Genomic DNA, 25,978 nt, shown 5'->3' with positions numbered 1-25,978 from the left:
AACGCGCTTGTGCCAGGCTAGGTGCACGTTGAGGCTATAGAGTGACGTCTCAGAGAGGTCACGGGATCGGCCCAGATGTCACGGGTTCTCAACGCGCGTCATCACGTGATCTCGTCCGCATGCCCCACTCTCTGTCTCTCGCTGTGAAGGAGAAGAGATTCTCCTTTGCATCACATACAGCCGCGGTGGCTAGGAGATGTTAACTCCCTCGGCCGGTGTGCAGGAGGTCGTGGGTTCCACCACCACCATCATCACAGTGGCTAGGAGATGTTAACTCCCTCGCCCGGTGTGCAGGAGGTCGTGGGTTCCACCACCACCATCATCACAGTGGCTAGGAGATGTTAACTCCCTCGCCCGGTGTGCAGGAGGTCGTGGGTTCCACCACCACCATCATCACAGTGGCTAGGAGATGTTAACTCCCTCGCCCGGTGTGCAGGAGGTCGTGGGTTCCACCACCACCATCATCACAGTGGCTAGGAGATGTTAACTCCCTCGCCCGGTGTGCAGGAGGTCGTGGGTTCCACCACCACCATCATCACAGTGGCTAGGAGATGTTAACTCCCTCGGCCGGTGTGCAGGAGGTCGTGGGTTCCACCACCACCATCATCACAGTGGCTAGGAGATGTTAACTCCCTCGCCCGGTGTGCAGGAGGTCGTGGGTTCCACCACCACCATCATCACAGTGGCTAGGAGATGTTAACTCCCTCGCCCGGTGTGCAGGAGGTCGTGGGTTCCACCACCACCATCATCACAGTGGCTAGGAGATGTTAACTCCCTCGCCCGGTGTGCAGGAGGTCGTGGGTTCCACCACCACCATCATCACAGTGGCTAGGAGATGTTAACTCCCTCGCCCGGTGTGCAGGAGGTCGTGGGTTCCACCACCACCATCATCACAGTGGCTAAGAGATGTTAACTCCCTCGCCCGGTGTGCAGGAGGTCGTGGGTTCCACCACCACCATCATCACAGTGGCTAGGAGATGTTAACTCCCTCGCCCGGTGTGCAGGAGGTCGTGGGTTCCACCACCACCATCATCACAGTGGCTAGGAGATGTTAACTCCCTCGCCCGGTGTGCAGGAGGTCGTGGGTTCAATGCCTACCCTGACGCCTGCTGCTGCTGTATATTTGGAGTTTGCGGTGTCTCTCTCTCCCTGTGGAGATGTTAACTCCCTCGCCTGGTATACAGGAGGTCGTGGGTTCGATGCCTACCCTGACGCCTGCTGCTGCTGTATATTTGTAGTTTGCGTGTTTCTCTCTCTCCGTGTTCTCGTGAATCTGCCTCCGGGGTAACTCCAGTGTTCCCCTCCGCAAACTAGACACCCGCGTCTCGAGTGTCTGGCTGCTGTGAATGTCCACGCGATGAGCCACTTGCGTGGGCCGGTTGTGGCCAGGTCGCGTCTGACACAGAGAACTTCATCGCTCCGGGGGCCTCACCTGGTCAGAAAACAAAAAACATCGTTCCGTGTTGTCAAAGGCGACCTTGCGAGCGCGAGCGTGAGTCCGCGTGAGTCCGCGTGTTGGGCGAGCGGTGGCGCAGCGCTTCGGACACCCGCGACCGACGTTTGAGCTCAGGGGCAACATCAGCGATGGCCATTGATATCTGAACCGGTTCTGAAGCCTCCTCTAGGTCGACTCAACCTCAAATGACTACCCGGCCCAGTGTACTCGCTACCAGCACTTGCCTTCAACGGTCTGTGAAGGCTATACGGGTGATCTTTGTCTGTATCTGTGTGTGTGTAGGGAGCGGTGGTGTAGCGGTTAGCGCGCTGCGCTACGAACCCGGCGACGCGGGTTCTATTCCCGCTCACAGACAACACCGGTGACGATTACCTTAACAGGTCCTGGGCTTCCCCTAGGTCGACTTAGCCTCAAATGAGTACCCGGTGCGGTGTGTGAACATCGCCACTGGGGAGACAAAGGCGGCCGGGCGTGGTGCTGGCCACCCACCCCCTCGTGTGCCGTGCCGGCCTTCATAGGGCGCTACTCGCTAGCAGCACTTGCCCTACAGTCCGTTCCAGGCTACACGGGGGATCTTTGTCTTGTGAGTGAGCGTGATGAACGACCCTTCCTGCATCACCACCTTCATCACCGCCTGCATCACCGCCGCTTTCTTCCAGGAGAATTCCCGCGGCCCAAAATAGCCCGGCAAGGTCAGGGGGCGGGGAAGAGGCGGGGGGATGGGGGAGGGGCTGTGGGGAGCGGTGGTGCAGCGGTTAGCGCGCTGCGCTTCGAACCCCAGCCATCCGAGTTCGATTCCCGCTCATGACCAAAAAACTGGACCCTCCCCTAGGTCGACTCAGCCTTAATTGAGTACCTGATCCGGTGTGTAAACAACATTCACACTGGGGAGACAAAGGCGGCCGGGCGTGGTGCTGGCCACCCACCCACCTCGTGTGCCGTGCCGGCCTTCATAGGTGCTACTCGCTAACGGCACTTGCCCCTACAGTCTGTTGAGGCTACACGGGGGATCTTTGTCTTTGTTGAATGTGTACATTTGTTTGTGCGTGTATATATAGCCCGTGTGTGTGTGGAGTGCACGGATGATGTGTACGTGTGTATGTTGTGCAAGGTTAGGAGAGGGGGTGGGGGAGTGGGGGAGGGGGTGGGGGAGTGGGGGGGGGGAGTGGGGGGGCAGTGTTTGTGTGTCTCTGTGTGTGTCTCTGTGTGTGTGTCTCTGTGTGCGTCTCTGTGTGTGTCTTTGTGTGTGTGTCTCTGCCTGGTGTTGGCCACCCACCCCCTCGTGTACCATGCCAGCCTTCATAGGTGCTACTCGCTAACAGCACTTGCTTTAACAGTCTGTCAAGGCTATACGGGGGATCTTTGTTTTGTACGTGCGCTACAAAGGCGTGGTCATGACCACGCCACTCCTCCGTATGCGCACCGCGCAATTCTAAACGGGCTCAATATCTGTGCACGCCTGATGGATGAAACCATTTCTAAAGACATATAGCCCGGCTCGGAAACGCTCATCACGTGGAATGCCTCAAGCACATAACACCCCCCCCCCCCGCACTCCGTGAGACAATGGTACACGCCATAACAAATGTCCCACACCTGAACCCTTTACGGATTACGGAACATGGACACGAGGCATTAATCTCGGAGTGTTCCATTCTCCCAGGCGGGTAGGGGCGGGGGGGGGGGAACTCGACGGAGAGGCATCGCACACGAGAGACTGGGATGTACCACTTCACAGCAGCCGCGGTAACATTTGATGGGTCACCATGGAGATTAATTGTTTTGCAATTATCGCACGAAGCGTCACAGGCTGCTCCCAAATCGAGCGCTGCATCTGAGTGACCTCAGTTTTCGATCTCAATCGACGAACGGGCCGCGTTTGCTCCTGACATCATCATCATCGGCCATGGTCCATCCACTGCTGGATGAGAGCCCTCCCGAAGAGCCGTCGGTTCACCGTCTCACGATTCTGCGAGCCAACGCTCATCCACCCAGCCCCTGCGCACCAACGATCTCATTGCATCGCAAGCCCCTTGGACTGCCACTGCGGAAGTTAAACTATCAACGAAACAAGTTTTTGTTTTTCTTTTAAACACGTCGGAGGCTTTCGCGAACAATATCATACATCATGTAAGTGAGGAACGAAACAGCAGGAGGATTTATCCACAAATCTGTCTGTCTTGTTATATTTGACAAGGTATAAGGCCCCACTGGGCTGCCCTTATAGTTGATAAGCGACCTGGTCATCACAAATGGCAGCTCAACAAAGTGGCTCATCATCAACAACATCAACATCAACAACATCATCATCAACATCATCATCAACATCATCAACATCATCATCAACATTATCAACATCATCAAAATCAACATCATCATCAACATCATCAACATCAACATCATCAACATCATCAACATCATCATCATCAACATCATCAACATCATCATCAACATCATCATCAACATCATCAACATCATCATCAACATCATTAAAATCATCAACATCATCATCAACATCATTAAAATCATCAACATCATCATCAACATCATCAACATCATCATCAACATCATCATCAACATCATCTACATCATCATCAACAACATCAACATCATCAACATCATCATCAACATCATCAACATCATCATCAACATCATCATCAACATCATCAACATCATCAACATCATCATAAACATCATCAACATCATCAACATCATCAACATCATCATCAATATCAACAACATCATCAACATCATTATCATCATCAAGATCGCGTGGGATTGTCCAGCAGCAGCAGCAGCAGCCGGATACTCTAAACTCGTGATGTTGATTCTCAATATGGAGGGGAAACACCACGAGGAGAGAGACGCAAACATTAAATATACAACACGCATCATCAGGGTCGGGATCGGACCCACGACCTCCTGTCTACCAGGCGAGGTAGTTAACATCTCTTAGCCACCGTGATGATGATGATGAGAGAGAGAAACGCAAACTCCAAATATACAGCAGACGTCAGGGTCGGGATCGAACCCACGACCTCCTGTAGACCAGGCGAGGTAGTTAACATCTCCTAGCCACCGTGATGATGATGAGAGAGAGACACACAAACTCAAAATATATAGAAGGCGTCAGGGTCGGGATCGAACCCACGACCTCCTGTATACCAGACGAGGTAGTTAAAATCTCCTAGCCATTGTGATGATGGTGGTGGTGGTGGAACCCACGACCTCCTGTACACCAGGCGAGGTAGTTAACATCTCCTAGCCACTGTGATGATGGTGGTGGTGGTGGAACCCACGACCTCCTGTACACCAGGCGAGGTAATTAACATCTCCTAGCCACCGTGACGTGCTTAGTCTCGACCCTCCTGATCGCGACGCGTCCTTGCCGAGCCCCACTCAACTCCCAGCGATGCGTGAGCGATGTCTCCGCCTGCGTGTCTTCTCGAACCCACGTGTCCCTCTCTCTCGCTCCCTCTGCACTTGCAATGCCACCCACCCTCTGCATTGCGCCGTTGGTGAGAGCGAACTTCAACACGGACGCCTGAGTTCGATTCCCGGCTAACGTCGGTGGCGCCATTGGTGGCTGCGGACTCCCCCCTAGGTCGACTCGGTGTGAAAAGAATACCCGCTGCGGTTGCGGTGAACGCATCAGCGATGGGGAGACAAAGACGGTCCTGGCGTGCGTCATGGGGCCTCTGGTCCACTTGGTGTGCCGTGGTGGACTTAACACTCTTTACCAAACACGCCTTACCAAACACACCTTACCAAACACGCCTTACCAAACACGCTTTACCAAACACACCTTACCAAACACACCTTACCAAACACGCCTTACCAAACACACCTTACCAAACACACCTTACCAAACACGCTTTACCAAACACACCTTACCAAACACACCTTACCAAACACACCTTACCAAACACACCTTACCGAACATGCCTTGTTCCACATGCCTTGCTAAACACGCCTCCCTAAACAGGCGCTCGCAAACGCCACTCAGCCCGCTATCAACTGGACCCCTGTTGTGCCACTGCTACAGAGACAGCTCTTAACGTGTACATGGCCCTTGTACCGGTCGCCCTCTTGGCGGCCTTTGGTCTCCGTAGCACGGTGAGACAGAGCAGCCGATCCGTGTCAAGGACAGCAGTGTTACATCATCATTATCGACGCCTTCATTCTATTGCCATGTGTCACCACAAAGCACCGTGTGTGGTTAATGCGGACGTTGATGCCTTGTGACCATGATCAGTAAGTGTGTCTATTTGGTCATTCTAACACGCAGTCGGCTTTCGCGATCAATATTATCCATAAGAGTTTTTTTTTGGACTAGATCGCGTAAATATATAAATGTGGTGTCGTTGAACCCGCCACCACCTGACAGCCAAAGAGTAATAATGGTGACGTCACCCTGAGGGGCTCACACGTGACGTCATCACATCCACCTCCTCTACTGAAAGAACGAAACAGGAGGAGGATTTATCCTCAAGTCTGGCTGTCGCCTGATGAAGCTGTTGTAATTACTGACGAAACGTCGTGCTCATATTTACAATATTGTGGCTTGGCTCTCCAACACACCAGGTGTGCTGTACTAGTACACTACACTATACACTACTCTACACACTAGTGCTGTACTAGTACACTACACTATAAACTACACTACACTATACACTACACACTAGTGCTGTACTAGTACACTACACTATACACTACTCTACACTACACACTAGTGCTGTACTAGTACACTACACTATACACTACACACTAGTGCTGTACTAGTACACTACACTATACACTACTCTACACTACACACTAGTGCTGTACTAGTACACTACACTATACACTACACACTAGTGCTGTACTAGTACACTACACTATACACTATACACTACACACTAGTGCTGTACTAGTACACTACACTATAAACTACACTACACTATACACTACACACTAGTGCTGTACTAGTACACTACACTATACACTACACTATACACTACACACTAGTACTGTACTAGTACACTACACTATAAACTACACTACACTATACACTACACGCTAGTGCTGTACTAGTACACTACACTATACACTACACTATACACTACACACTAGTGCTGTACTAGCATACTCCACTATACACTACTCTACACTACATACTAGTGCTGTACTAGTACACTACACTATACACTACTCTACAATATACACTACACACTAGTGCTGTACTAGAACACTACACTATACACTACACTATACACTAGTGCTGTACTAGTACACTACACTATACACTACACACTAGTGCTGTACTATAACAATACACTATAGTGACTATACACTACTCTACACTACACACTAGTGCTGTACTAGTGACGAATTGGCCACGTTCTGTTTACGTGACAACCCTTACTAGTTGGCTGTGTCGGGTGGTGGCGGGTTTAACGACACATTTATATATTTAGGCGATCTAATCCAAACAAACCTCTATTATGTCTATTTGCTGTTTGAACATCGAAATACCTCATGTATTAGCGTGCAGAAATGAAAAGGCCTTTAAACAAAAACGCATCGAAATCTTGATACACTTAAGCCGTCCAACGGACTCTATCCGCTCCGACGCGGATAATTGCAAGGCTCCGCTTATAATGAAGGAATAAAATATCCTCTCTCTCTCTAATTCACCCGCGGGTTTTATTGTGTAAAGCCATTGATTAAGTGCCCGGGCACTACAAATGTGTTTTGTTAATGTAGTTGGGGGGGGGGGGGGTCTCAGTGAACCGGCCCCGTGGCCTCTCGTGTGCTGGGGCTCGATTAGAGAGCCACGTCACTCGGCACCGCGATTGGGCATCTCTGTCACGTGCTCCTTGTCTGTGGTGTGTCTGTGTGTCTCTGTGTGTGGTTGTGTGTCTCTGTGTGTGGTTGTGTGTCTCTGTGTGTGGTTGTGTGTCTCTGTGTGTGGTGTGGCTGTGTGTCTCTGTGTGTGGTTGTGTGTCTCTGTGTGTGGTTGTGTGTCTCTGTGTGTGGTGTGGTTGTGTGTCTCTGTGTGTGGTTGTGTGTCTCTGTGTGTGGTGTGGTTGTGTGTCTCTGTGTGTGGTTGTGTGTCTCTGTGTGTGGTGTGGTTGTGTGTCTCTGTGTGTGGTTGTGTGTCTCTGTGTGTGGTTGTGTGTCTCTGTGTGTGGTTGTGTGTCTCTGTGTGTGGTTGTGTGTCTCTGTGTGTGGTGTGGTTGTGTGTCTCTGTGTGTGGTTGTGTGTCTCTGTGTGTGTCTGTGTGTCTCTGTGTGTGGTTGTGTGTCTCTGTGTGTGGTTGTGTGTCTCTGTGTGTGGTGTGGTTGTGTGTCTCTGTGTGTGGTTGTGTGTCTCTGTGTGTGGTTGTGTGTCTCTGTGTGTGGTTGTGTGTCACTGTGTGTGGTGTGGTTGTGTGTCTCTGTGTGTGGTGTGGTTGTGTGTCTCTGTGTGTGTTGTGGTTGTGTGTCTCTGTGTGTGGTGTGGTTGTGTGTCTCTGTGTGTGGTTGTGTGTCTCTGTGTGTGGTGTGGTTGTGTGTCTCTGTGTGTGTTGTGGTTGTGTGTCTCTGTGTGTGGTGTGGTTGTGTGTCTCTGTGTGTGGTTGTGTGTCTCTGTGTGTGGTGTGGTTGTGTCGTTGGGTCAGAGGGCTACCCGCTGGGTCAGAGGGCTACCCGTTGGGTCAGGGGGCTACCCGCTGGGTCAGGGGGCTACCTGCTGGGTCAGAGGGCTACCTGCTGGGTCAGGGGGCTACCCGCTTGGTCAGAGGGCTACCTGATGGGTCAGGGGGCTACCCGCTGGGTCAGAGGGCTACCCGCTGGGTCAGGGGGCTACCCGCTTGGTCAGAGGGCTACCTGATGGGTCAGAGGGCTACCTGCTGGGTCAGGGGGCTACCCGTTGGGTCAGAGGGCTACCTGCTGGGTCAGGGGGCTACCCGCTTGGTCAGAGGGCTACCTGATGGGTCAGAGGGCTACCTGCTGGGTCAGGGGGCTACCCGCTTGGTCAGAGGGCTACCTGATGGGTCAGAGGGCTACCTGCTGGGTCAGAGGGCTACCTGCTGGGTCAGGGGGCTACCCGCTTGGTCAGGGGGCTACCTGCTTGGTCAGAGGGCTACCTGATGGGTCAGAGGGCTACCTGATGGGTCAGAGGGCTACCTGCTGGGTCAGGGGGCTACCCGTTGGGTCAGAGGGCTACCTGCTGGGTCAGGGGGCTACCCGCTTGGTCAGAGGGCTACCTGATGGGTCAGAGAGCTACCTGCTGGGTCAGGGGGCTACCCGTTGGGTCAGAGGGCTACCTGCTGGGTCAGGGGGCTACCCGCTTGGTCAGAGGGCTACCTGCTGGGTCAGAGGGCTACCTGCTGGGTCAGAGGGCTACCTGCTGGGTCAGGGGGCTACCCGCTTGGTCAGAGGGCTACCTGCTGGGTCAGAGGGCTACCTGCTGGGTCAGAGGGCTACCTGCTGGGTCAGGGGGCTACCCGCTGGGTCAGGGGGCTACCCGTTGGGTCAGAGGGCTACCTGCTGGGTCAGAGGGCTACCTGCTGGGTCAGAGGGCTACCTGCTGGGTCAGGGGGCTACCCGCTTGGTCAGAGAGCTACCTGCTGGGTCAGGGGGCTACCCGCTTGGTCAGAGAGCTACCTGCTGGGTCAGAGGGCTACCTGCTGGGTCAGAGGGCTACCTGCTGGGTCAGGGGGCTACCCGCTGGGTCAGGGGGCTACCCGCTTGGTCAGAGGGCTACCTGCTGGGTCAGAGAGCTACCTGCTGGGTCAGGGGGCTACCCGCTTGGTCAGAGGGCTACCCGTTGGGTTAGGGGGCTACCCGCTGGGTCAGAGGGCTACCCGTTGGGTCAGGGGGCTACCCGCTGGGTCAGAGGCTACACGGGGGAGGTAGGGGGAGGCTTTGTCTTTGTCGGGCGAGCCGATCGCTCCTCGATCGATCCAACATCGCAGCAACCCCCTCCACAACCCGCCCCTTCACCTCACTCGCCGTGAAACTGGCCGCGGTGAGAAGGGAGGGCACGGCTATCGGAGGGTGATGAGCGGGGTGGGCTAAAATGTGGGTATATCACCCCCCCCTCCCCACCAGCCCATCGCTTGCCACGACCTTGAATCGTGTGGCACGTAGCGCGAACATATTGTTGTTGCTGGGTACACGCGATACACATAGTGTAACGATAAGCACACTATGTATCGTTTTATACTATGTTCACGATACACATTGTACAGGATACACAGTGTACACTGTGTATTGTGTACACCGTCTGTACACAGGTACACGAGACACACAGTGTACACACACACGGTGTACACTGTGTGTACCTGTGTACACCTTATGGTGTATGTGCATACACACAAAGACAAAGATCCCCCGTATAGTCTTCAACATGATTTTGGGGCAAGTGCTGTTCGCGAGCACCCATTGAGGTCCACACGGCACACGGAGGGGGTGGGTAGCCCGGCCGTCTTTGTCTGCCAATTTCATGGGTCTCTATGTCAGTTCATGGGTCTCTATGTAAGTTCATTGGTCTCTATGTAAGTTAATGGGTCTCTATGTAAGTTCATGGGTCTCTATGTCAGTTCATGGGTCTCTATGTCAGTTCATCGGTCTCTATGTCAGTTCATGGATCTCTATGTAAGGTCATGGGTCTCTATGTAAGTTCATGGGTCTTTATGTAAGTTAATGGGTCACTATGTCAGTTCATGGGTCTCTATGTAAGTTCATGGGTCTCTATGTAAGTTCATGGGTCTCTATGTAAGTTCATGGGTCTTTATGTAAGTTCATGGGTCTCTATGTCAGTTCATGGGTCTCTATGTAAGGTCATGGGTCTCTATGTAAGTTCATGGGTCTCTATGTAAGGTAAATGGGTCTCTATGTAAGTCCACGGGTCTCTGTGTGAGTCAACGGGTCTCTGTGTGAGTCAACGGGTCTCTGTGTGAGTCAACGGATCTCTGTGTGAGTCCAAACGGATGGTCCGAGTGCGCCAGTTCGCTCCTCGCAGCTGCTCACTGCGCCGTGGCCGCGGTGACCTCCGCGGGGAGCGCCCAGCGACGATGATCGATGGGGACGTGAACCGCTGAGGACCCTGCCCCTTGCCCAGAGCGACGCTACATTGTCTGCGTCCGCCCGCATCGTTAGGAGATCCACAGCTCCACTTCCTCCTCCCCCTCCACATCCTCCTCCTCCTCCTCGGAGGGCAACCCCTTAACAGGCACCTCTGGGTCATCCGTTGCCCAATTATCTCGTCACTTTTGGTGCCGCGGAGGAAGCGATGCCGCATCCCCCACCTGGTCCCGTGTCTCTCTCCCCCCGCCCCCCCCCCCTCGTGTCTCTCTCCCCCGTGTCTCTCTGCCCCGTCGGGTGTCTCTCTTGTCAGAGATGAATGTGTGGCTTCCCTAGCCACAGGGTCAGAGGTGTGAGCGAGCGAGAGAACGAGAGACTGTTGACTTTAAAACCACCTTCATTGCTGCCAACAGCAACAGCACTGGAGCCGATTTCGATGCGAAACACAAAGTCACCAGCGACAAATAACCAAACACAGTAAACAAGCACGCGCTGCGGCACGTGGCGCTGGTCGCGTCACGCACAACACAAACACGTCACGTGGTGGTGCTGGTGGTCGTTGCGCACGCCACGGCCGACGAGCGAGCGCGTGAGAAGGTGACAAGGAGGGTGCCGTTCACGCCGGTGCAGGGAGGGGCTTTCCCGGCCCCCAGCGTTCGAAGAAGACGCGGGGTGCGCGTCATCGGCACGTGAGCGGCACGCGGCGTGCTCCAGCTGGAGCCGCGCCTTGAGCAGCCCTCTGAACACTGGGAGCAGCACAGAGCAGCCGTCAGTGTCGCCTTGCAGCATGTCTTCCCTCGTCTTGTACCAGGCCATCTTCACTTGGGCACAGACGAAGTTGGCGAGATCGTGGCGCTTGCTAGCCAGGTAAGAAGCTGCTGTTGTAGAAGGGCACCCCCAGTCTCCTGAATATGGCCCCAACAGGTAGAACATTGGGGTTGAGCCGCTGGCAGTGTAAGTACTGGTGGGGCAGATCCTCCCTGCACCGCAGGAAATGCACAAGTCTGTTACCCCTGGCGAGATTCGGCTGAGCCACACGGCCGATGGCAACGTGCAGTGTGCCAACCTCCACTGGAGGTCACCGCAGCGTTTGGCTACGGGGGAGACTTGTACATTTGTTTCTACTGAGGGGCGGCCACAAAGAGGGGAGAGAAATGGTCTCTCCGTTTTGTGTCCGGTAGGTCGGCCAGCTCCCGGGAATGCAGCGCCTTGACACAGCACGTGTAGAGCGCCTTGACACAGCACGTGTAGAGCGCCTTGACACAGCACGTGTAGAGCGCCTTGACACAGCACGTGTAGAGCGCCTTGACACAGATCACGTGTAGATCGCCTTGACACAGCACGTGTAGAGCGCCTTGACACAGCCACGTGTAGAGCGCCTTGACACAGCACGTGTAGAGCGCCTTGACACAGCACGTGTAGAGCGCCTTGACACAGCACGTGTAGAGCGCCTTGACACAGCACGTGTAGATCGCCTTGACACAGCACGTGTAGAGCGCCTTGACACAGATCACGTGTAGATCGCCTTGACACAGCACGTGTAGAGCGCCTTGACACAGATCACGTGTAGAGCGCCTTGACACAGCACGTGTAGAGCGCCTTGACACAGCACGTGTAGAGCGCCTTGACACAGCACGTGTAGAGCGCCTTGACACAGCACGTGTAGATCGCCTTGACACAGCACGTGTAGAGCGCCTTGACACAGATCACGTGTAGATCGCCTTGACACAGCACGTGTAGAGCGCCTTGACACAGATCACGTGTAGAGCGCCTTGACACAGCACGTGTAGAGCGCCTTGACACAGCACGTGTAGAGCGCCTTGACACAGCACGTGTAGAGCGCCTTGACACAGCACGTGTAGAGCGCCTTGACACAGCACGTGTAGAGCGCCTTGACACAGCACGTGTAGAGCGCCTTGACACAGCACGTGTAGAGCGCCTTGACACAGATCACGTGTAGATCGCCTTGACACAGCACGTGTAGAGCGCCTTGACACAGCACGTGTAGAGCGCCTGGACACAGCCACGTGTAGGGCGCCTTGACACAGCACGTGTAGAGCGCCTTGACACAGCACGTGTAGAGCGCCTGGACACAGCCACGTGTAGGGCGCCTTGACACAGCACGTGTAGAGCGCCTTGACACAGCACGTGTAGAGCGCCTTGACACAGCACGTGTAGAGCGCTGTGTTTGGGGCGCTCTTGAGGGGCACGTTCCTGCAGCCTCGGAGCTTCAGCAGCTTGCCGGAGTCGCTGTGGCCGGGGGGCTGCGCGCAGGAGAAGCACAACTCCGGGAAGGAGGAGGGGGGGGCGCCACCATCCCCCGGCGCCTCCAGCTTCAGGGGCAGCTCCTGCATGGCGCGAGAGCGGGAGGGAGAGAGAGAGAGCAGGAGAGAGAGAGCGCAACCCCGAGTGTCATTGCGGGTGACACGTGGAGGCCGTGGTGTTCGTGGGTCTCCAGCAGGTGGTGTTGGTGGTGAAGTTGGTGTTGGTGGTGGTGGTGTTGGTGGTGGTGGTGGTTGGTGGTGGTTGGTGGTGGTGGTGGTGGTGGTTGGTGGTGGTTGGTGGTGGTGGTGGTGTTGGTGGTGGTGGTGGTGGTGTTGGTGGTGGTGGTGTTGGTGGTGGTGTTGGTGGTGGCGATGTTGTGGGGAGCGGTGGTGCAGCGGTTAGCGCTACGCTGCGCTACGAACCTGGCGACCCGAGTTCGATTGCCGCCACGGCCATCACCAGGACGATTCTCTGAATACGGTCCTGGGCCTCCCCTAGGTGGTGCGGTGTGTAAACATCGTCACTGGAGAGACAAAGGCGGCCGGGCGTGGCGTTGGCCACCACCCCCTCGTGTTCCGTTCCGGCCTTCATAGGTGCTCGCTAACAGCACTTGCCCCAACAGTCTGTTACAGGCTATACGGGGGATCTTTGTCTTATGGGTCTCTATTTGAGATGAGTTTATCGGCCTCTATTTAAGTCTGTGGGTCTCTGTTACCGACTTATATTTGGGTTTCTACGTAAGTCTTGGGGGTTACATAAAATGGGATCTTAGGAACGCGTTCACCGCTCATTGCAGACGTTAGCGGTTCGACTCCAGAAGGTTGCCCTGGTTAATACTGCGGTGAAGAGCAACCATAACATACGGGGCGTCTGCCTCATAGACGAGTCGTTAACGACCCCGTGACGTTCGTTCCAAGCGAGTAGGTCACGGTCCAAATTTGCCAAAATATGAACATTTATACCGCAATTAGGATTACACATACGGTAGCAATGACCACCACTCCCCTTCACCGCCTCCTGGCAGACTGGAGCACGTTGACAGGCCGGGTACCGAGTTTAAGTTGCGGCATTCAGGGAGGGTTTGACCACGACGCAATCATCATACGCCAACTGTGGCAGACTGATGCCCACTCGCAGGGCAGGCACTGCTGAGCCTCCAGTGACTGCACAGGGGCAGCTGCCACTGGGGCCCCCCTAGGCTAGACCACGTAGCAGTCATCGTTCACCTGCAGACCAGGTCCAGGACTGCCGAGTCACGAGGTGACACGCAGGGGCAGCTGCCACTGGGGGTGCCCTTCGAATAATCTTGAGACGAGATGCGATAATCAGAGGCGCTGTGTGGTCACAGCAGTGGTCCCGTGCTCATGTTAAGGGTTGTTGCCTATTGAGAGGATTTTCTCCACAACTCTGGCTGTCGCCTGATGATGCTGGTGGTGGTTGTTGTTGTTGTTGTAATTACCGGCAAAACGTCACCAGCTACTCAAAGTGCGAATGTCGTAGTGGCGTTTACTCTCCGACAGCACGAGCGGCTTCGTGCTGAACCCGTAACGAATTGGCCACGTTGCTGTTGTTGTTGTTGTTGTCCTTGTTGTTGTTGTTGTTTACGCGACACACCCCTAGCTAATGGGGCCGTGTCTGGTGGTGGCGGGCGGGTGTAATGACGCCACATTTACATTCAGGCGACCTAAGTCAACAAGCCCCACCTCCACCCGCTCCTGTCACGAGTAACGTCGGTCGCGACAGCCTACGACGAGGACGCGTCAACAATCATTGATGCTGTTGTTGTTCATCTTGGTTCTTTCGGTAAAGTCACGTAGAAGGGAAATAATAAAATAATAAAAATAAAACATAATAAAATGAAATTCTCACGACGTTTCGGCCACAACGCAAGCAGCCGTCCTCAGGTGAAGAACAGGGCTGTCGGAAAGACAGCGTCCTAATGAACACTGCTAAGCTTGGCAGCGTATTTTTAAACTGGGTGGGAGGAGGAGAGCGCCTTGACAAAGGAGTTTACAAATCAACAGAGGAATTTAGCATATTGATGACTTATGCAGATATGGGATTAGTCACTCCTTGCGGATTGTGTAGGCGGTGGGGTGGGGGGTCTCAAAGTCATGTTATGCTAGTAGTGTATTATGTAGGATTAGCAGTAATAAAGGGAGTTAATGTTTTAATAATAAAGAACTGCAACAGCCAAACCACCGCGTATCAAGCTCGTGCATTATGTGGAAAACAAAAAAGGAGTTTCTAAAGAACTACAAATACCCTACTACCATACAATACACCGATGTGAAAAAAAACTAAATATAAACTACATCAATATAATCAATGTACTCAATATACTGCAATAAGCTGAGCTATTAACATTAAGTAACTGGGTATACACTACACTATATAATTACTACCATATAGTAAACTGATAAAACAACTAAAATATAAACTACATCAATATTATTAATAAACTCAATATTCTCTCTAATCAGCTGAGGTACTAACAATAAGTCACTATACATTACAATTCTAGGTCGAAAATCTGTTGTTGTTGTTATGATGCCGATGGTGACGATTACGTAATTGACATTTCACGGCGATTTGAGCCTCGCGCGGTCGTCGAGTCGAGCCAGAGGCGCGAGACGTCCCTGTGGACGTCACGCGATCGATGGGGGCCCCGTGCTGAGGGGCATCCTCAGATGTCGCGTGGATGAAACGGGATTCAAGTTTTGACCGTGGAGGCGGCAGTGGGGGGAGGTGGGGGTGGGTGAGAGAGGTGGGCACAGTTGGGGGTACAGGTGGTGCATCTACCAGTCATCTCGGTCAGCCGACCCATGGCACACGGCTCGACCCCGGGGACCTCTTATCAGCGAGCATTCGACACTTCACGTGGCCTCAAAGTGCACCTGGCCTGGCACAGGCGACGTGGCGTATGGCTGTGTATTGGTATTGGTGAGAGAGTGTGTGCTGTTTGTGTGTTCTCTCCCTCTGTTCTTCAGAGCGCATGTGTGAGTTTGTGTGAGTGCGTGTGAGTTTGTGTGAGTGTGTGTGATTGCGTGTGAGGTCGACTCAGCCTCAAATGAGTACCCGGTGCGGTGTGTACACATCGCCACTGGGGAGACAAAGGCGGTCGGGCGTGGTGTTGGCCACCCACCCCCTCGTGTGCCGTGCCGGCCCCATCGGTGCTCGCTAACAGCACTTGCCCCTACAGTCTGTTAGTGTGAGTGAGTGTTAGTGACTGTGTGTGAGTGAGTATGTGTGAGTGAGTGTGAGTGAGTGAGTGTGAGTGTGTGTGAGTGAGTGTGTGTGAGTGAGTGAGAGTGAGTATGTCTGAGTGAGTGAGTGTGAGTGAGTGTGAGTGAGTGAGTATGTGTGAGTGTATGTGAGTGAGTGAGTGTGAGTGAGTGAGTGTGTGTGAGTGTATGAGTATGTGTGAGTGTGTGTGAGTGAGTGTGTGTGAGTGTGAGTATGTGTGAGTGAGTGTGAGTGAGTATGTCTGAGTGAGTGAGTGTGAGTGAGTGTGAGTGAGTGTGTGTGAGTGTGAGTATGTGTGAGTGAGTGTGAGTGAGTATGTGTGAGTGAGTGTGAGTGAGTATGAGTGAGTGAGTATGAGTGAGAGTGAGTGAGTGTGAATGAGTGAGTGTGAGTGAGTGAGTGTGATTGAGTGTGAGTGAGTGTGATTGAGTGTGAGTGAGTGTGAGTGAGTGTGTGTGAGTGAGTGAGTGTGAGTGAGTGTGTGTGAGTGAGTGAGTGTGAGTGAGTGTGAGTGAGTGAGTGAGTGTGAGTGAGTGTGTGTGAGTGAGTGAGTGTGAGTGAGTGTGAGTGAGTGAGTGTGAGTGAGTGAGTGTGAGTGAGTGAGTGTGAGTGAGTGTGTGTGAGTGAGTGAGTGTGAGTGAGTGTGAGTGAGTGTGTGTGAGTGAGTGTGAGTGAGTGTGTGTGAGTGAGTGTGAGTGAGTGTGAGTGAGTGTGAGTGAGTGAGTGTGAGTGTGAGTGTGAGTGAATGAGTGTGAGAGTGTGAGTGAGTGTAAGTGAGTGTGAGTGAGTGAGAGTGAGTGTGAGTGAGTGAGTATGAGTGAGTGAGTGTGTGTGAGTGTGTGTGAGTGAGTGTGAGTGAGTGAGAGTGAGTGTGAGTGAGTGAGTATGAGTGAGTGAGTGTGAGTGAGTGTGAGTGAGTGTGTGTGAGTGAGTGAGTATGAGTGAGAGTGAGTGAGTGTGAGTGAGTGTGTGTGAGTGAGTGTGAGTGAGTGTGATTGAGTGTGAGTGTGAGTGAGTATGAGTGAGAGTGAGTGTGAGTGAGTGAGTGTGAGTGAGTGAGTGTGAGTGAGTGTGAGTGAGTGTGTGTGAGTGAGTGTGAGTGAGTGAGTGTGAGTGAGTGTTGGCATGTTCTCCCCCTGTTCTGCTTGGGGTTTCCTCCTAGCTCTGCGGTTTCCTCCCGTCGCTGCACACTCACTCACACTTGCAGTGTAACTTGTATTAGCCCAACATCGCATGTGTGAATCATAACATCACTGAATTTGCGGCATCGACGATGCCCACTCCTGCTGCCAAAGCATGGCAGGACTCTCCTGAAAGGGTGTCTTGAGACCCGGCGAGGCTTCGTGTGTATGTGTGTTGAACTTCTCTCGCACCGTACGTAGCCAACCCTGCTAATCACAGGTTCGTGGGAAGGAAAACGAACTAAACGCAAAAGCGGTTCTAAAGCAGTGAGTTTGTAATGGTGTAGTGTGTATAGCATAGTGTATAGTGCAGTGTGTAGCATCGTGGAAAGTGTAGTATGTAGTGTATAATGTAGTGTGTATGTAGTGTATAGTTTAGTATGTGGTGTATAGTGTACAGTATAGTAGTGTAGTATGTGTGTTGAACTTCTTTCGCACCGTACGTAGCCAGCCGTTGCTAATCGGAGGTGCGTGGACTTCCTAATATCGGGAGGGAAGAGCGTTCCAGACGGCCGCAGAAGCAGCGCATACGAAAGGGCCGCGCGACGCTTTTACGAAACTCGGTGAAGAAAGCTTCATGATGGTGACAATAGTTTCATGTCGTACCGTATCGCTTGAGTGCGACATTTGATTTCGAATCGCTGGAACACAATTCACGTTGCATATTTTAAATATGATCATTTGGGGCCGTCCATAAATGACGTCACGCGATTTTGGACAATTTTTGACCCCCCCCTCGTCACACGGCGTCACAAAAAGTCAAACCCCCCCTCAAATATGACGTCACAAAGCTCTGCCCCCCCCCCCCCCAAAATATAAAACATGCTTCAATTCGCTTTAAACTATTGTCATTGTAGTGCGGATTCAATGTGGCGCTGCACTCTGGTACGTGACGTCATTTATGGACGACCCCTTTCACATCGTCTCGTTTAAATACGACATTTGATGTGATATCGTTTGAACATGACAATTCATATGTCATCGTTTGAATACGACAATTGACATTGTATCCGCTTGAACATGACAATTCATACCGCACGGAATCATATCACATCTCGCACATCCTGCTACTAAGACAAGATGTAGCTTCTCACCGGCGTTCTATTCGCGAACTCAGCACCCTGGACAGCTCCTGCTCTCATGTCAGCCCTGCACCTCCGTCGATTTGAGTCCCGTTCAGCGAAAACGTCGACAGGGCGAAGTATTTGTAATCGCGTCCAGTTGTGTCCCTCACGTCAAGGGCCACGCAGTTAAACTCTGGTACTGGTAGGAACCCACTGGTTCTACCAGCCCACAGGGGATTATTGTGTCCGTCCGTCGTGCAGGGAGGGGCTGGGTCGGGAGGGAGGGGCTGGGTGGGGAGAGTGGAGAGGGGCTAGGTGGGGAGGGTGGGGCTGGGTGGGGAGGGTGGGGCTGGGTGGGGAGGGGAGGGTGGGGAGGGGCTGGGTGGGGAGGGGCTGGGTGGGGAGGGGCTGGGTGGGGAGGGGAGGGGAGGGTGGGGAGGGGCTGGGTAGGGAGGATGGGGCTGGGTGGGGAGGGGAGGGTGGGGATGGGCTGGGTGGGGAGGGGAGGGTGGGGAGGGGCTGGGTGGGGAGGGTGGGTGGGTGGGGCTGGGTGGGGAGGGGCTGTTCACCCCGTGGTGCCCTTATAAAACTCAACGTTTAACCTACTCACGTCGGCTTGTGCCCGCCCTCACAGTCGGGTATATTTGCGGAAAACACCACGCCGCCGTTGACCCTGCAGGCCATTGACCGAGCAACCCGACGTTCCTACCAGCTCCCTCCGCAGGAATGTGTTTAAGGCAGACATGATTGGTGTTTGATACATCTCAACACCTCCCGTTGTGCCGCCAGGAAGGGTTCAACCTCTTCTTGTTTTCAAGTCTGCTTTGAAATCCCCATCTCTTTCAAGTGGCGTGCCCTCTGTCACGTGGCCGGTTGCCCCCTGGTTCTGTTTTTCTTCGCTACTTTTCATGCAATTGGTGTATCGGCATGCTAGGACGGAGTGCTCATTATACATTTTAATTGTGATTATTCTATTATTACAGTGATCCCGCTTATTTATTTATTTACTATATACGTTTTTCTCTCGACCGAATGCAATGCGGCAATTATATTCCCCGAGTCTATATTTATATATATGTCCACACGACCACGCTCGCTCCGCTAATGCAATTGACGTACGCGCGGGCGCGCCCCGTGTGGCATGAAGATGCGAACAGAGATCATTTTGGTGCGGCGTAGGCCGAGAGTACCAACTTAAACAAAAAACCACATTACATTTAGATGATATCACGTGACCTTTTTTCGTACTAGAATCAATGTATGAAAAATAAGAATAGGGTTTTATCCTGTCTGCCAATACAACAAGGGCGGGGGGGGGGGCGGGGGGGGGGGTAACCATAATAGTTTTTTTTATGAGGGGTTAAGATGTTCAAAGTCCAAACAGAAACCTTTAGCAAGTATATTCTTGGTTCTTTCGGTAAAGTCACGTAGAAGGGAAATAATAAAATAATAAAAATCAATAAAAATTCTCACGACGTTTCGACTGCAACACAAGCAATCATCATCAGGTGTGAAATCCACAGCAAGTCGAAACGTCGTGAGAATTGTAATTGTTTTATATTTTTATTATTTTATTACTTCTCTTCTACGTGATTTTACCGAAAGAACCAACAATATAAATCCCTGCAGTCACGAAAGCTTTGAATCAAAACTTTAGCAAGTAATCCTGTCTGCATTAACCACACAGCGTGCTTGTGGTGAACATGCAAGCGAAAACTTGCTCTGATAATAATCGCATTGTCTCCGAGACTGATGGTCCTACACCAGAGACAGTCTTCTCCTGGACCGAGTCTCACCACCGGTGTCAGGCCAGAGAACAACGCCACGAGGCGAACAGCACAAAGACAGTGCCGCACGTGTCAGAGCATTCATAGCTCGGGTGAGCAGCTACATCATGGGACCGTCTTTCTCAGTATCAAAGTATGAAAAACAAGAAAAAGTTTTACCCTTTCTGGCAATAGAAACAGGAGGTGTTAAGATGTTCAAACGCCAAATAGAAACATTCTTCCGCAAGGAATCAAGTCCTGCATGAACCACACACAGAGCACTTTACATGATGTTATCATTTAAGGCGCAGCTGTAAAAGCACGGCCAGTTCCAGCAGCTTGCCAGATTCAAATGTCTATCCTCGACTCGAAAGCTGTCTTTCAAGACCCACATTGATCGCACGGCCAATGAGATAAAAAAACAACAACATTGGATTCCTGTAACAGAAACAAACACACAACGTGCTTGCCACACATGAACTGCACACACACACACAACACCCTCACTGATGTCGTCAAGAAGGATGAACCATCGTGATCACGCCAACTCCGCTCAGCAGCAGCAGCGGCAGCAGCAGCAGCAGCAGCAGCAGCGGCAGCAGCAGCAGCAGCAGCGGCAGCAGCAGCAGCAGCAGCAGCAGCGGCAACAGCAGCAGCAGCAGCGGCAGCAGCAGCTTTTGGCCGCTCAGCCATCGCACGAAGACGGTGGCCACCGCGTCGCGCGGCGCTTTCAGATGCGGTTCTGTGTCCGTCTGGAACGCTCTTCCCCTTCCGATATGCGGAAGCCACTGGGAGGTTTGGACTTGTAAATAATCTAGATTGACAACTAATTTCTTTAGAACTGCTTTAGTGTGTTTGGTTTGTTGTCCTATCCTCCGCACCTCCCACTATCCACCGTTGGCCACGTACGGTGCGAAAGAAGTTCACAGCCTCACCGAACCTCAAGACTCTCGTTCAGGAGGGTCCTGCCACGCTTTCGCGACAGGGGTGTGCATTGATGATGTTGCTGCTACTGCTGCTGCTACTACTGCGGTGCGTGACCCCAATTGAGTCATTGCAGGTCATTATTTTCAGAAATGCGATGTTCTGCTAGCAGCTGAACCTCAGCCGACATCGTCTCACTCCAATTCACCACTCTCCGTGTTTGTTGTCTTTGACGACATCATCATCATCATCACAACCTGGATATCAACTCGAACCTGAACCCCCCTCCTCTACAGAGCTCATCATCACAACCTGGACATCAACTCGAACCTGAACCCCCCCCCCCCTACAGAGCTCATCACCACAACCTGGACATCAACTCGAACCTGAACCCCCCCCCCCCCCCTACAGAGCTCATCACCACAACCTGGACATCGACTCGAACCTAACCCCCTCCCTCCTTCCTTGATATCCGGCAAGACCACCACCAGGCTGCCGTCTTCATCCTAAAAGACGTCTTCAACAGATCCGCCAATGACCTCAACCAGTGGTTCTTCTTCTACTTCTAGTTCACGTGAGCTGCACGCGGCACCCCCTGGGGCTGCGAGATGATGCCCCCTTCTCTGGGGGCGCGAGACACGCCACAGATGTTTAGTAGTGAGCAGCTAAATCATCGAAAACACAAATTAAGCAGGGGCACGTTCAGTTACAGCTTACGTTGTTTCATCAAATCCTATGTAGTTATTAATATTTGTTTTAAAGATTGAGAACCAACGGGGTGCAAGGCTGCGTTCAAGGCTAAGAACCGCATTTTCTAGCCCGATAGATGGCCAGTTTGGCATTGTTCATGATGCAGTTCGTCAACCCTTCTATATCTTTGGTCTCCTCGTTCCCCTTATATCCGAAAATAAGAATCGTGGGGGAGAAATGAAGATTGAATTTCAGTATAATATTTCGTAGCAGCTTATAGAGTGAGTCTCGGCTTTTGCAGGGCACGTATTGATGTGCCCCTGTTTCGAGCTCACAACAGAATACGCACTCTGGATTTGTCTCTGTGAAAAGTGCCAGAATTGTGTCCGTGGTCACAGTCCCATGGGCAATGCTCCAGCTCAGATCACCGTGGCGCTTGTACGATGGATTGGAGTGAAACAGCTCCCAATGAGGCCTCACGTGATCACTGCAAGGCATCGTGTCCCTCCAAGCGTAGCCTTTGCGTGACGTTATTATTTGTTGATGGTGGAATTGGACCATTTGGGCTTACAGCTTCTTCCGGTCTACATCTGAGAAGCACCCCTCCTGGTCATTCACTGAGGTGTGCCCCCAGTGCTGCTGTGAGGAAGAGAGTTGAGTGTGCTTCCTTGCTGGGACGACATTCAGTTTGGTGGCACTGTGCCACCGCCGGCAGACTTGTCACCAACACTCACAGCAGGCGCGCTGCTCCCCACTACTGTTGAGAAGTTTCAAGTTTCAAGTCCATTTATTAGGTGTAGCCCTGTGAGCCATTCGGCTCTTGAATCGGGTGCAACCGCAACAAACAAAAAACAAAAACATGAACAAGAAAACATCTTAAAGTGAATATGTGACTAAGTGCAAACAGAAAATCCAAGAAAAGACAGCAAAATATTTCAGAAAAAACACCGTACACCAACGCTGTGTGCAAAAATCCTAGTGGGATGCAAGTCAAACAACAACAACCACAAGACAACTTAGATTAAGTCTATCAGTCTAACTCTGTACTACAACAAACAAACATGGCTAAACCAAAACACTTTTCGAAATCACCAAAATAAAGCCATGAAAGCAATGAAAAGAAAGACCTTCCTACCTCATTCACGAGCTTTGCAGCGAGTCTCACCGAGTGCATTCCGGCCATTGCAGCTATCTCTGTAGGGAGAAGCCACCGCTCCTCTGTGCCTGGTCCCACCAGATCGCCCACCCTCGTGAGACGTGCGTCTACCATGCGTTTCTCCACGGCAGGGCCCACAAGAGAGGGTAGTGTCATGTTGGGGTTCCATAACAGCGGCTTGTGAGCGAATTCTAATGCTGACTGGGGTGTATTCAGCCGGGTGGTGACGAGGAAACCCCATGTATGTAGGACACTCCTGTAGAAGTGGGGAATCTGCGTGAGTTGAAAACCTGCTATGTCCATAAAGAAGAGCTGCTTGCTGCACTGAAGGCACCCGAGGTTATTTAGAAAAAAGAAGATCCTGTGGAACACCACGTGGGTGATGGGGCTGTGTAGAGGAACCTCTGTACGGCTTGTAGGTGAAAGGTAGAGAGTTGGTTTCATACCCACACCAGACCTTGCCCACCCCCCCGCAGTGGCAAGGCCAAGATGCCAGCAGCCACACGGTGCTTCCTCTGCGACCAGAAGAAGGCAGTTATCAGTCTCTGAAGTTTTGCTATCAGGTGTGCGGGTGGAGTGAGGGAAAAGAAGCGGTGCCACAAGGTGGATGCAACCAACTGGTTCACCACCAGGGTTTCCCTCTGAACGTGAGAGATTTGCACAGGCGCCCCCAAGGCTCCAGTCGTTTCCTCGCCTTCTCTTCCAGGAAATCCCAACTTTCCTGCAGTGGGGTTTCTCCAGGTCCCAGGAGCACGCCGAGATGGTGAAGACACTCTTTGCTCCACGTTATTGTTTTGGCCAACTCGGGGAACCGGGCTTCGTCCCACTTTCCTTTACTTCAGGAATTCATAGTGTTTGGGTCTATCGGTAAAGTCACGTAGATAGAAATAAAAACAAAAATATAAAGCGAATAAATAATAATACAAAATATCACGACGTTTCGATCGCAACAGAAGCAATCTTCATCAGGAGAAAGAGAGGGCGACAGCTGCTGAGGCAGGATGTTGTCAATGTTTGAAATGGGTGCAGCCCAAGGGTCACAAACGAAGTGGGCAGGGAAATTCAAAATCGAAATGAAAATAAAGAAAAGCGTGATCATGAAATCAACTATCAAATTAAAGTGGGGGATTGTGCAGAGATCACAGCCGCGCCCGGCACAGTGAAAACAACAGAGAAGAACAAAGAGAGAAATCAACAAACAACTGCTCACAGATGTGTATACAGCAAGACACTTACTGTGGGTGAAAATAAATCCCAAGAAAAATGTGAAGAAAAATAAAGTTGTAGAAGTAGAGCCGGGTGCTCTGCGTGAAACGTCTCCCTCCCTCCCTCTCGCACTCCATCACCGCCGCTCGAGATCGCAGACCCGTCACCAAGTCTCCTCTCTAAACGCCGTCAGATTCGCGGCCAGATGTATCGATTTGCCTGTCTGGTTTTAAACTGCTTCTCGCATGTCAGCCGTGACGCGTCAAGGGGATATGTGTGCAGTGTTTGATATTGTGGTTGCAATATATATTGTTCTATAGATAGTTGTTTTTTTAATATTGTTCTATATATACTGTGCTGGACACAAAGAGTGACCCACGTAGAAGTAAGACAAAAAGCGATGCACACAGAGGAAGACAACGAGATGATGATGACGATGATGATGTTCACAGAAGAAGACGAGGTGATGATGATGATGATGCACACAGAAGAAGACGACGAGATGACGATGATGACGATGCACACAGAAGAATACGACGAGGTGATGATGATGTTGTTGTCTATAACACGTGTTGTTGTTGTTGTTTATAACACGTGTTGTTGTCTATAACACGTGTTGTTGTTGTCGTCTATAACACGTGTTGTTGTTAATAACGCGTGTTGTTGTTTATAACACGTGTTGTTGTTGTCGTCTATAACACGTGTTGTTGTTGTCTATAACACATGTTGTTGTCTATAACACGTGTTGTTGTCTATAACACGTGTTGTTGGTGTTGTCTATAACAGGTGTTGTTGTCTATAACACGTGTTGTTGTCTATAACACGTGTTGTTGTTTATAACACGTGTTTTTGTTGTCTATAACACGTGTTGTTGTCTATAACACGTGTTGTTGTTGTCGTCTATAACACGTGTTGTTGTTGTTGTCTATAACAGGTGTTGTTGTCTATAACACGTGTTGTTGTCTATAACACGTGTTGTTGTCTATAACACGTGTTGTTGTTGTTGTTTATAACACGTGTTGTTGTCTATAACACGCGTTGTTGTTGTTGTCGTCTATAACACGATCCCCTGCTTTGTTATCGATCTCGCGGCCAAGACGATCAGACCAACAGAGTTGTGAAATTAAAATTCGGATTTCCCCCGGCGGTGTGCTCAGCGACCTCCTAAATCATTTCCATTCGTCAACAAAGTTGATAATTCCATTGTTGTTGTTGTTGTCTTTGTAGTGGATTAACTTTCACGAACGCGCCCGAAAGTTTGTCACGCGTTCCGTGGAGATGGAGCCGCGGAATCAAAGTTCATGCGCAGGCGCCGGGCAGCTCGTGAACGAGCATCGTAGCGGGGTCGTGGAATGCGGTGGTGGCCACGGTGGGATTGACCCTGGCTGATGATGCTGATGATGATGCTGCTGACGCTGCTGATGATGCTGATGATGAAGAATCACATTCGAGTTTTGAGATGGTAACTGCGGTCACGTGTTAGACCAGGCACGGGCCCCACTCAGCGACGCAACTCAGAAGCGACCTGGCGCTCACAAATGAGAGCTTATCAACACGTGGAAATGTACAGCAGCCAATGACTCCAAACGTGTGACGTTGATTATTCTTAATGTGGAGGGGAAAATCGGAGGAGCCGGAGAAAAATCCACCCACCCACGGGGAGAGAAAGAGAGACACCACAAACTCCAAATATACAGCACTCGCCAGGATCCGGATCGAACCCACGACCTCCTGTATACCAGGCGAGGTAGTTAACATCTCCTAGTCACCGTGATAATGATGAGAGAGAGACACACACACACAAACGACAAACACGCAGCAGCCGGCAGGGTCGGGATCGAACCCACGACCTCTTGTACACCAGGCGAGGTGGTTAACATCACAGCTGGTCATCTCGCGTTTAACAACGGGGCAGCGAGACCTCGTCGGCTGCGATCGCGAGGAGGTTTTAACGATGTGGGAGCCATCAACGAG

This window comes from Lethenteron reissneri, chromosome 50 (genome assembly GCF_015708825.2).
Source record: "Lethenteron reissneri isolate LAM-NWPU_2019-01 chromosome 50, ASM1570882v1, whole genome shotgun sequence".
Lineage (NCBI taxonomy): Eukaryota > Metazoa > Chordata > Hyperoartia > Petromyzontiformes > Petromyzontidae > Lethenteron > Lethenteron reissneri.
The sequence above is the reverse complement of the archived record's forward strand: the minus strand, read 5'-3'. Positions refer to the sequence as shown.